Source organism: Eulemur rufifrons, chromosome 1, assembly GCF_041146395.1.
Source record: "Eulemur rufifrons isolate Redbay chromosome 1, OSU_ERuf_1, whole genome shotgun sequence".
Taxonomy (NCBI): Eukaryota; Metazoa; Chordata; class Mammalia; order Primates; family Lemuridae; genus Eulemur; species Eulemur rufifrons.
In genome coordinates this window covers 63,807,336-63,820,240 of record NC_090983.1, presented here as the reverse complement: position 1 = coordinate 63,820,240, position 12,905 = coordinate 63,807,336, and the positions used below count along the sequence as shown (strand labels likewise).

At 34.8% G+C, this 12,905-nt stretch overlaps 1 protein-coding gene across 3 annotated transcripts in view; it reads left to right on the top strand.

Annotated features, from left to right (window-relative positions):
• TANK (TRAF family member associated NFKB activator) overlaps positions 1 to 12,905 on the top strand; it is a 90,645-nt gene that overhangs the window by 65,599 nt on the left and 12,141 nt on the right. The window lies entirely within an intron of this gene.

Here is a 12,905-nt window from a genome sequence, read left to right as displayed (position 1 = left end):
TTAGTTTTTTTCCATTCATTCAGTAATTCTGAATTCCTGCTGTGTACCTGACACTACCAATCACCGGAAAACAAAGAGATGTTATCCCTGCCTTCTGGCTTAAATTCTTGATTAAATAATCAAAATTAACATTATTTCAGTTATTTCAGATTCTAGAATACAAAATATGAAGTAAACATAGGAATTTCTTTGAACTTTTAACTACTTACATAGAGGTCATGTGTTCTTGTGTTCAAATAGCTGATTTTATGCTTCATTTCTGAATTTCTCTATATATGTCTAATTTATGCTTTATATATGTCTTTGTTTTTTCATTTGAGTTAATCAAAAACTTAAAAATACAACCAGTACAGTTGTTAATATAAGGTGTCAGTTAAACAGTTTGCAGATTTCAAATATAGCTATCATTGTGATTAGATCAGCAGATATCGTAGCTTTGAAGAGCAGGAAAGATTTTGTAGGTTTAGAATAGTGAAACAGTGATGTAGCTGTGGAGCTGCCATCAGTGCTAACATTGAGGAAATAAGATGTGCTGTACCTGGCAATTGCAAGTAAATATAGAAGTTCTGACATGTTTGAAGAAAGATGATGTCTAAAAATTCATTTGTCAATCACTTAGACAAGAAGTATTTATTGAACTCCTATTAGCCCAGCCTTGCTAGTCATTGACAGAAATACAAAAAAAAAAAAAGTAAGACAACATCCATCCCCTTTAAGGAATTATAGTCTGGTTGGGAAAACAAAGATTTGGAGACCCAAAGCAATTAGCAAGCTTTATAAAACAATGTGAAGTCCTAACTATATGACAAAGTGAAATCTTAATTATAATTTTATGGTACATATAGGATCTTAATTTAAAAGTTAAAATTCCTGGTGAACTGAAGGTAGGCTTGAGCAGGGATCAAAATTTAGTTCAAGTAGGGAAAGAAGACATGTTATTTGCCTTTATCATGGTTATGTGTGCATAGATATATATAGACTTAAATTTTCTACAAGATTTTGATGGAAAAAGGATAATTTCTAGACAATAACCAAAAATTATTCCAGGTCACTTTGGAGAACATTATATAAACTGAGAGCTAAAACTGAGGATTTTGAATGAGCAATTTCATTTACCATAACCATTTTTAAATAACATAATCATTGCTTCAGAAGAGAATGCTTCCTACCTGTTTGTTACTTTATCATAGACAGTCCTTCAGTGAACAGTATTTACCTGTGGTGTGTTCCTTAAGTTATTATGTACAGCAGTTTTGTAAAAGTGTGTGAACTTGAACTCTATTCTGCTTTCTGGCCTTCCGTAGCTTATAAAATCCTGGGCTCACAATCTAGGTCTTAGATGGCATCCCCATCCTTGCATTGTTCATCTCTCATATACTTGGGACTTTAGATGCAGCTGCCACTAAGGGAGCTCCCTCTGAATTTTGGGTCCCCACAGCTTCTTTCAACATTCCAGACACTTTTTCTATTGCAAATCTCTTAAACTGTATTTGTTAAGCTGTAATATATTGTCCAGGTACCTGGTTTTATATACATTGTAAAAGCTTTAAAATAGAGTATAATTTACAGGTATATGATAAAAATGTTTTTCATCATTTTGAACAAAAGTTAAAAATTAACCTTTAGTCAAGACATGTAACTACTGAGTGATTTCTGTAGGAAAGTCAAATCTGGTTTACACATAGCAGCTTTTCTAAGAAAAGACCTTGAAATAAATTTGACTGCTTATGTTTACTACTCAACTTTTTAAAAATGTGTCCCTATATTCTTTTTATGGTAGACTCTTTCTTTTCATCTTTGATTAGACAGAGATGGTGATTATGCACACTATATAATCACACATGCCAACCTAGGCTGGGGCTTACAGAGAGCTGCAGAAAAACATGTGTTTTTCTGTAGCACCTCAGGGAACCCTTACCTTCTCAGTCAGAAAATGTCCCATTCCTCCTGGTTTTGTTTCTAGAGACTGATCGTATATACCCTCTTTTTATGTATAACACTTCTGTATTCTCTTCTTTGGAAACTAGTCTTTGTTTATAGACTTTCTGGTAGAATAGTAATTAGAAGGAAAAAAAAAATATCTTTGATCAATTCATTTAGAGCCTTTGCCAAAGTCTCATAATAAAGATATCACAAACTCGGCCAGGTGTGGTAGCTCACACCTATAATCCTACCACTCTGGGAGGCCAAGACAGGAGGATCACATGAGCTCAGATGTTTGAGACCAGCCTGAGCAAGAGCAAGACCTTGTCTCTACTAAAAATAGAAAACAATTAGCCAGACATGGTGGCATGCATCTTTAGTCCCAGCTTTCAGGAGGCTGAGGCAAGAGGATCACTTGAGCCCAGGAGATGGAGGTTGCAGTGAGCAACGATGATGCCATTGTACTGTAGTCAAGGTGACAGAGCAAGACTCTGTCTCAAAAAAAAAAAAAAAATCACAAATTCTAAGGAAAAAATATATTGATATCCAAAGCATTTTAATGTTTACATTGAAATTTCTATTATAGAAATTTTATTTGCTCCCAAATCTGAGTTATTAATTTATCCTAACCCTTTCCTACTCTGGGTCTGTGTTTTTTAATTTAGTACTTCATTTTAGGGGTTTTGCTTTGTTATAATACTGGAAATATTTTTGGAGAAGAAAAAAAATAAGAGATGACATCACTTTTTAAATTCTCTTCCCTAACTTCTAGGCAAATTTGAGTATCTCTAGTGTGGCTTTTCTCCCCGTATTTCCCCCTATTGTCCCCTTTCTCACATTTCTCCCCTTTTTTGAAACTCTTCAAAGCCCATAAAATGGTTAGTATATTCTATCCAGCCCTGATTTCTCTTAAATAAGGCATGAATGGCTGTTTTCTCTACCTCAATAGTTAAGGAATAGCCCCCTGTCTTAGTGCATTTCTGTTGCTATAAAGGAATACCTGAGGCTGGATAATATATAAAGCAAAAAGATTTATTTGGCTCACAATTCTAATGTCTGGAAAAGTTCAAGATTGGCCATGTACATTTGGTGAGGGTCACAGGCTGCTTCCTCTCATGGCAGAACATGAAGGAAAACCAGTGTATACAGAGATCACATGGCAAGAGAGGAAGCAAGGGTGGTGGGGGAGGATGCTAGACTCTTTTAACAACCAGCTCTTTTGGGAATTAATAGAGCAGGAGAACTCAGTCCTCCTCTCCTCCAGGGAGATGATTAAGCTATTCATGAGGGATCTGCCTCATGACCCAAACACTTGCCATTAGGCCCCACCTCCAACGTTGGGAATCAAATTTCAACATGAGATTTAGAGGGGCGAAACATCCAAACTATAGTACTTCCTAAACAATCTAGTTTCCCTTATTATTGTATTATAATGTGTTATCCTAAAAGTTCTCAAAATCTGGTTTGAAGGTATTTGGTTTATTCAGAGTTTTGAAATGCTTCTATAATCTGTTGTGACCTTTTTTTTTTTTTTGGTTGAATTATATGATAAAAATCCACCCCCATGTAAATAACATAGTTGGAAAGTAGAAGAGTAGTTTAATAGCTTTTTTAGCAATTGTGGATCTTCTTTGATACTATACCAAAACTTGATAAGTAGTAGTTTCTAAAATGTTAGCTACAGTATCTGAATCTGAAACCACATCAGTGAACTTTTCTGCTTCGTTTGTCTTGTACTTTGAATGTATCTCTTACATGTGTATGATTTTGTACCATCATGAATTGGTCATTTGGAAAATACTGATTCACTGAGTTATACAGATCTTCCAAATGTTGATTTATTATATAATATTTTAAAATCACATTTAACATCATTACTGATCTCATCAGAAAAGTCTTTTAAATATTGGGCAGCCGTCAAGCTTACTGTGACAGGTACAGGTTTTCTAAAATTTTAATTTTCACTTGAAAGCTCAAATTTTGTCATTGGGAACAAATCTTGTCAGTTGTTTTCCTTGAAGTGACAGGCTAACTTCATTTGCTCTTGGGAAACTGTCTGACTAACCATAGCTTGCATGTCAGTCAGTCTTTCAAGCGAAAGTGGCATTCCATTAAAAAAATGACTAGTTCATCTTGCAACTCAAGCAGTTGTACACGTGCTTTTCCCAAAGACAACCACTGTACTTCAGTATGCAGCAGAAGTATTCATACTTCCATTTTGTCACATAAAATATTAAAAAGATGTTAAATTGGGATCAAAATTTAATAAAATTAATAATTTTTACTGCCTTACTAAGGACATTCTTAGATGAAACTGGCTTTTTTGTTTGTTTGTTTTACTCAGTGTGTGGTTTGGTGCCATGGCCTTAGTCATGCACAGGCACCAGCAGTTTTACTTGCCATTGCCTTTACATCACCAGTGTAAGTGCCAGCACAGTAAAAAATGCAAATAACATCCTAATAGTATTGTGACAGTAGTTGACTTCAAGGATGTCAGGCTCTGGGATTTGATTTTACCTACTTACAGGCTACTAGGTTGGCCAGTTAAAGACTGGATCAGAGAAAAGGGACTTTATTATTCACAGTAGAGCAAGCAGCAAGAACATCATATTTGCATTGGTCCTGCCTGGGAGGTGACACAAATAGACCCAGATGATGCATATATGCAATGGGTTGCCTTAAAGGAGAGGAATATTGAGCTTGGAGAATCCACCATTTTATAGCAAACATGCCTGCTCTTTGAGAGGGAAACATTACCTTTCCCGTTAGAAAAAGTCATGTTGCCTTTTTCTCAGTAAGTTATTTGCTTTGCTTCCTACTGAAAAAATTTCATGCTCTAAGAATACTCTAGCATCTCCTCAGGAACCTTTATTTGTACATGGAGGTAATAGTGCTTGCTCATCAGTCCTTTTCGCATTTATTGGATGACTAGTTATTTTACATCTTCATACTTTAAATCATGATACTTATAAATTGCTCCTGGTTATTTATCTATACCTATTATATTAAGTCTAGAGCAAACTCTGAATCTTGACTCTAATTGTTAAAAAGACAGTGTGGTGTAGCAGAGATCTACCTGATATGTTTCCCGGTATGTTCCACAATACCCTACACCTGTAAAGTGCTACAGTATGTACTCTGTGTGGTAATTTTTAAAGGCACAAGAATGTATATAGGATCTGAAATCAGTAAGAATACCACTTAGCTTTGTTTAACTACAGGATCTTTAGTTAACACTTTTTCCAATGTTGTATCTTAACATTCTTTTATTAAATTTGTGGTCCCCTCTAAGATATTCCTAGAATTTGGGGGTAGAAGAGGGAAAGTCTCACCTAATATTTCATTTATACCTAATATGTTACACTCTCTGAACCTGTCTGTTGCTTGCTTAGGCAGTCTTGCTATGTTATGAAAGCTGACTTCTTCCCTGAGAGATTTTTTTTTTTTTCCTGGTTAGTCATCTTTCCATATATTTTTCTCTACGATACATATTGTAGAATCCTAATAAAACTATTATAAAGTAGTTCCTACAATTCTGTCATTAACCTGTGATTTTTTTTTCCTTCCCTGATGAGTCCCTTTTGGAAACAAAATAATTGTAAGGTAGGATATCTTTTGTTTTCTCTTTCCTATTGTGTTTATCAGTAGTGCTGTGATTTTTACCTTCCAACTCAGTTTCCTCTAAGTAATTCCATATCTGATGAGTTTACCCACTAGTAATTTTACCCTTAATTGCTCTTCACAAATAATATTAAAGGTAACATTTTTCCCTCTACATTTCATCCTGATAATACCACAGGGGGCCTCTGACTTGTCTATATTCCCTAGAAGTAGCATCTGGATTGTATTCCTGCTCGATCGCCAAATGGCTGCAGCAGAGCTCCTTGCTTTCCTTCTTGCTGCTGCAGATTGAACATTCTCTCCTCCCTCCTTTTTACCTATACTACAGCCTGAGAATCCTTATTCCTGTCCCCAGCCCTTTCTTCTCATCTTATCCTGAGGATAAAGTGGTAACTTTCTTACAAAGCTGAATCTAAAACTCCCCTTCTTACTTTTTTTGATAGAGGTCCTCTTTGACATGAAGAAGATACTACTAGATCTGGATAGTTAGTTGTTTTTACTGAGTTCTTTCTTGGCAAAACAAAACTTGGGTGAGACCCCCAGTTTTGTTTTGAACTTTGCTACTCCAAGAGAGCCTAATCTCAGTTTCTTTAGGGTTTCTCCTGCCCTAAGATTGTTTGATGCTAAGAAGAATTACCTTACATTAAAAAAGGAAAATGAAAAATAGAAGTATGAACCAGATTTGAGGAAAAAGTGGTTACATGTGTTTTAAAATTTTGTGGTCTAGAGTAGACACCAGAACAAGTGAAAATGAATAGGACAGATTGAAACTTGACAATGGCCATTAAGAAAGATTCTGGGTCTGAAGATAACAGACTTTAGGAGATGAATACTCAGTGAATGATTTATCTAAAGAAAAGCATATAATGAGGAAAGAGCAATGCACCCAGCTTTGAACCTTAGAGGATGTCTATATTTGTGACTTAGGGAGAAGAGGGACCAATGAAAATACCTGGCCAGGCATGGTGGCTCACACCTATAATCTCAGCACTTTGAGAGCTAGGGTGGGTGGGGGAATCATTTAAGGCCAGGAGTTCAAGACCAGCCTGGACAACATAGCAAGACCCCCATCTCTAAAAAAAGAAAAAAAAATGTTTAATTTGCCAGGCGTGGTGGCATGCACCTGTAGTCCAGGCTAATCAGGAGGCTAAAGCAGAAGGATTGCTTGAGCCCAGGAGTTGTAGGTTGCAGTGACCTATGATAACACCACTGTACTCTACCCTGGGTGACAGACAGAGTGAGACTCTGTCTTAAAAAAAAAGAAAGAAAGAAAATGACAAAATTTTAGAAGAAATGTCATATTATACTGGTAGCCAAAAAAAGTTTCAAGGAGAAACTGGTCAATAGTGTGAAATACTGCCAAATGAGATGCCAAATTAAGCAGAATGAGAGCTCTAGAAAAAGCCATTGGATTGATGAATAAGATATCTCTGGAAAATCATGGTGAAATCTCAGAGAAATGGAAGGATAAAAAAACAAAGTTTAGGGGTTCAGATTCCACTGTGGAGGAGTGAGCACCTAACAAACCAATCTTCTATAAATAACAATTATAAACTCTAGACAACATACAAAAAAAAAACTATCTGAAGACACTAGAGACTGAATTTTGCATATTTTGGAGGGGAGTAAAAAATATGGAACAAGTAATTGGCTCAGAATGCATTCCCATTTTTCTGCGTTTTGTCCTGGTGGTAGCCACAGTTGTAGTGGAGGCATAGCAGTGGTAGAAATTCCAGTAGAAAGCCCACTATGATTCTGACTGGAAGAACCAAGAAGGAGAATGAACCCAGAGTAACCATGGTCACCAGAGAGTGAGGGAAGGAGCCTCAGAGAACAAGAACCCTAAATTCTGTGTTTAAATATAGCCCCTAGCTGTGTCTCTGGCTGTCCCCAAGTTAGCAGGACTGACTAAAAGCAGTTTGCAGCTAAGGCTTAAAGGACTGAACTGAGATCTGAGCTGCTGCTCTCCATAGCAGTGATAGTTTAGAGTCTGGGCTACGCAAGTTAATTGCCTGTAAAAACAAAATCACCAACACCATTCACCACCATGTAACATAAAATCTCCATAACATAGTAGTCACAATGTTCAGGGTATGGTCGAAAATCACTCAAAGTATAAAGAACCTAGAAAATGTGACCCAGTTACAAGGGAACAGATACCAACCCTGAATGATCCACATACTGAAATTATCAGACAAAGACTTCATCAGCTACTGTAACTATGCCCAATCTTCTATTAAAAGATAGTTGAGGAGACAGGAAGGAAGTTAAGGTTGTGAGAGAGGATAGAATTAATTAACAGTAAGGTACTCCATCCATTGTCATACGTTGTCAAATGTTTAACTTCTGTATCAAGTTAAGTATTAAGAAATACTTAAACTATGAAATTTTGTCTAAGAAACTATTGCCAAATTGCCTATATCAACAAGTGGCTGGTTTGACAGAACTTGACTAAGTTATTTTGGGATGTAAATTTCTATTTGTATTGTACATCCTTGAACACACACACAAAAAATGCCAAACCATAGGTCCCTGCCCCAGGCAATATTTAAAAATCAAAACTTGGTCTATAACTACTTCTCAGTAAGAAATATGTTTTTCATTGTATGACAGGCAGATTTTAGAATCTTAAAATTCATTTTCCTTTGTGTAATATATAAAGGTTGCCATCCATTATCTTCCCTCCCCATGTTGGATAACTGTACCAACTTAGCTTCTCTAACAGCCAAGCACTATGGCTGAGTAGTTAAAAGCTGGGGCAGAAAGGCTTGTGTTCTAATCACAGCTACTCCACCTACTGGCTTAGGCAAATATAGGTTATTTGATCTTGCCAAAGCAAACTTTAAAATTGCAATTAAGTATTTAATTCACAAGATTTTATGGCTTAAGTTAAATAACACATGCAAATTGCTTAAATAATACCTGTTTTCAAGAAGATATCTTCTGTTCATCATGGTAATGGTATAACACTAACTTCGTGGTTAAAGAAGAGGATTTTCCCAAGTCAGTTCATTCTAGATGTAGTGTTTGAGGAAGGGAGTAAAGGGCCTATGAGAAATCTTACTTATTTAAATTGGTCATTTAAGTTATACACTTTCCATTTTGTATGAAAAGACATCCCACAACTTTTGAGAAAATAAATTTATATGCAGAAGGTACCTTATACACAGTGAAGGACTTAAAAGATAGATGGTAGGAAAATATTAATCTCACTCTACTTCAAATTAACTTCAGTAGATAGAATTGAAATTGCAGTAATTGTGGCTGTACTGATAAAGGATTTTAATTTTTAAAAACATATTTTTTATTTAAGCATTGAATTGATAGAGATTTAGGGGAGATTTACATTAAACCAGAACCCTATAAAGAACTTGGAAGTAATTAGGGTGTTTAATTTTATTTTTATATTGTTTATTTTCTTGCCACTTCCTTCAGAACTCTGGGATGGATCCCATTTTGTCCTGGAGTTGTTCCCGCACTGGCAGTAGGTTTGCCTTAGCACACTGTATCATGCAGAACAGACAAGGCTCCTAGGATTTGTGTTTCTCTTACTTTGCTAGATTTTCAGGAATGTTAATAAGGTGAGAGAACCATAGATTTCACATGGCCATAAATTCTAATAGGTTAAATACAATTTCCTTGTATCTTTTTTTTTACCTTTTGTCTTTAAACTCTGAAGTTACTATGCTATTCTATTTATTCTTATCAAATCTCTTTTTATAATTTTTTGGTCCTGTTTTCTACCTTAATCTTTTCCCTTTCTCAGCCCTTCTCTCACTTTCTCCCTAATTCAACCATATCCAATACATAACTTCTCCACAATATCTTTTGTCTCAATATATAAAAAACTGACAATAAAATATTCAACCTCAGTTTCTCCTTTAACATTTCATTCTTAGATTTCAAAAAATCTAAGTGATAAGTGAAATCTCTTTTTCACGTTCTTTTTCCACTGCTCATTTTTCCTTTTTCTTTAGTGAATTTTATCAAGCTAATATTTATAACTATTCCACAGTTTATATTCCCTCTACCAATCCATCCCATATCACCTTGGCTTATTTCTCGGTTTACATTTTTCCAGGTAAGAGCATAGTTTTCTTTTCTGTTTTAAAAGCATAATTCTATCGAGCCTCATCCAGAAGTTAAATAAAATATCAACTACACTCAGTTGCCTAAACCACCTAAAAATAAATATTCCTTTTACATGCAAGGATTCCATCTAAAGTTTAGAGGGAGTCTTTGATATGAACACTGCAATAAAATGATAGGCATTGCTATAGTTCAGATATGTATCATTGAAAACTTACCTCCTTTTTACTGCCTTTTAAAGTTGAGATTTCTTACATATGAGAAATATACATTGTATTAATGAGTTTAGCCAGTATTATCTTTAAAAATTCCATAATGCAATTTAATTTACTGACTTTGCTTGAAATTTTTGAGAAAAAGTGATTGCAAATGAAAATTTTTCATTGCTTTTCTGTATTTTTCAAATTATTTTGAGGCCAGGTGCAGTGGCTCATGCCGTGATCTCAGTGTTTTGGGAGGCCAAAACAGGAGGATAATTTGAGGCCAGGAGTTCAAGACCAGCCTGGACAACATAGCAAAACCTTGTCACTACAGAAAATAAAATGAAAATTAGGTGGGTGTGGTGGCGCACACCTGTAGTCTTAGCTACTTGGAAGGCTGAGGCAGGAGGATCCACTGGACAAAGTGAGACCTTATCTCAAAAATAATTATTTTACAAAAGGAATAAAATACTTTCACTTTTAGTACCAACTATAACAAAGGCAGGTGTTAGGGAAAATACACATTTTTTTGAGAGGTTGATGTCTAACATATCCTACAATGTAACACAAAAACATTTTCTCTTATCTTTGCATTAAGAGTAATGAATTAATGAATAATTAATGAAATATCGGTCACTTATTTTTTTTCCTTTCTAAATATCAGTGCACATTCAACTGGCCCTTGAACATATATTTTTCATATAGTATCCATCTATGAGAAGCTTAGACTGATTTACACTAAATCAAAATTCTCCCATTGAGCTTAAGAGGAAATTTAAGGAAACATTTTACAACATCTTTCAACAGTTTCAGATGGGTTTATCTCAATAGATTTAGTTGAATGACTTATCCAGTGACATACTGGAAGTGTATATGAAAAGTATGATGTGTAAAACTCTTGTTGCAGCATTCATTACACAAGTTTGGCATTTCTAAACTAGCACTGGGAACGGTTTATGATGTTAAGTATTTTAAGTTTTAGTACCTCAAAATAAATTCATTTCTTGAATGATTTTAATGCTTAAAGCCTCCTAAAATATAATGTTCAAAATTCCCCTGCTTTCTTATTTGAAGTTACAATAACTTCAGTTTCCTGCAGTTCAGAGCCCACTTGCATAATATTTGAGAAAAGAAAGAAGAATACAAATTATCTCTTTCTAATGTTTACTTTCTCTCTGAGATGCTAAACAAACTGATTAATCTTTATTCGGTAAGATAAATCATTGAAAAGAAAGTCTGAGTTTCTGGGAAAAGTGTTGAAATTGCCATTGACTATACTAATCCTAAATCTGTTGAAAAATTAATGATTGTTTTCAGAAAGTGACATCAGACTGCTATAATGGGAAATAGCATTAACATGTTGTACCCTAAATAAACATGTTGTATCTAAATAAACCCTACTTCAAACATCCGTCAGAATACTGCTTGCCTTTATTTTTCAACTAACATGTTAAGAGGTCCCTTTTTGAAATTTTTTCTGGGTGCTGGGGACTCATATTTTTCATTTGAAATATATTAGCAGATGTATTTGGTGTGAATGATAGAAGGTACAGGGTATGGCTTAGTACAATCACCTAATACTTTTCTTCAATAACGATAAAAAAAAAAAATAATAGTAACCAGAGCTGTGTTCCTAACTCCAAAGAAACTAAAGACCTTTATTTAGATACTTTGTAGAAATTCCTTAATAAGTAAATCCTCCCTTTTTACACCCAAGGAATCTTTTCTCAATAAATTCACCCACTCTAGTTATCGAATCCAAACATCGTAAAAGTAAGTTGGCACCAATTATTTAACAAGCCAAACAAAAGCTTATCATTCTTTTCCTACCTTTTCCTTCATCCTCATTAGTTTTTGATGCTTCTTTAACCTCAGAAGCAATCGTTCCTAGTTTATGTCAAAATCAGGACTTTCGAGTCATGTTTACCATTCTATAACTATCTTAATTTTTAGGTTAAAACTACAGAGTACTTCTTTTTGGTTCTTTCTAGCATCTAATAAGATAGTGAGATCATTTCATTTAATATAATTGCTTATTTTATTATGATTTAATATATCATCAAATGTTTTTATTCTCTCAACATACCTCTTCTCTGATTTTGTTTATCTGAATTTAATAATATAATCTTTTAAAAGTTTGTTTTCATTCTTATAGTGTCCTGACTGGTTGGCTAGCTTTGAAATGTTGCTTTTCTTCCTAGTCCACACTAAAATCCATTGAATGTTCTAATTGCACATAACACCATAGAAAAACCTTGTCTACCACTTTTAAAAACAAACTGTGAATGTGAAAATGTCTCCTGATGTGACTGCTTTATAAAGCTCAATAAAGCACTTTTAATCCAGCAGAAGGCATGACCTAAATGTCAGACAGATATGCAGCAACAGAATCATCTTTATTTTACCTCAATCTGATGATATAATATATGAAAACACAAATTGGATTGTCAATGTTTTATTTTACTAATTCCAAGCTATTGTAAAATAATATTCTATACATTTAAAGTATTTATTAAGAAAAAGCTGGGAAATTAGAGTAATAAATTGGAGAAGATAATAGTTTTATTTTTTTTTTTGTTTACTTGCGGCTCCCCTTATAATAGTTTTAATAAAAACAAAGTGAAATCAATTCTTTATCTTAACAAATAAGACTCCTAAGGCCAGGCGCAGTGGCTCATGCCTGTAATCCTAGCACTCTGGGAGGCCAAGGCGAGAGGATTGCTTGAGCTCAGGAGTTCGAGACCAGCCTGAGCAAGAATGAGACACTGTCTCTACTAAAAAAATAGAAATTATCTGGACAACTAAAAATATATCGAAAAAATTAGCTGGGCGTGGTGGTGCATGCCTGTAGTCCCAGCTACTCAGGAGGCTGAGGCAGAAGGATCACTTGAGCCCGGGAGTTTGAGGTTGCTGTGAGCTAGGCTGACGCCACGGCACTCTAGCCCAGGCAACAGAGCAAGACTCTGTCTCAAAAAACAAACAAAAAAAGACTCCTAAAAAATTGAAAGAAATCTTTTGAAAAGCAAGAATAAAGACAGATGTACTCAGGCTATAAGAAACAATGAAATAAAA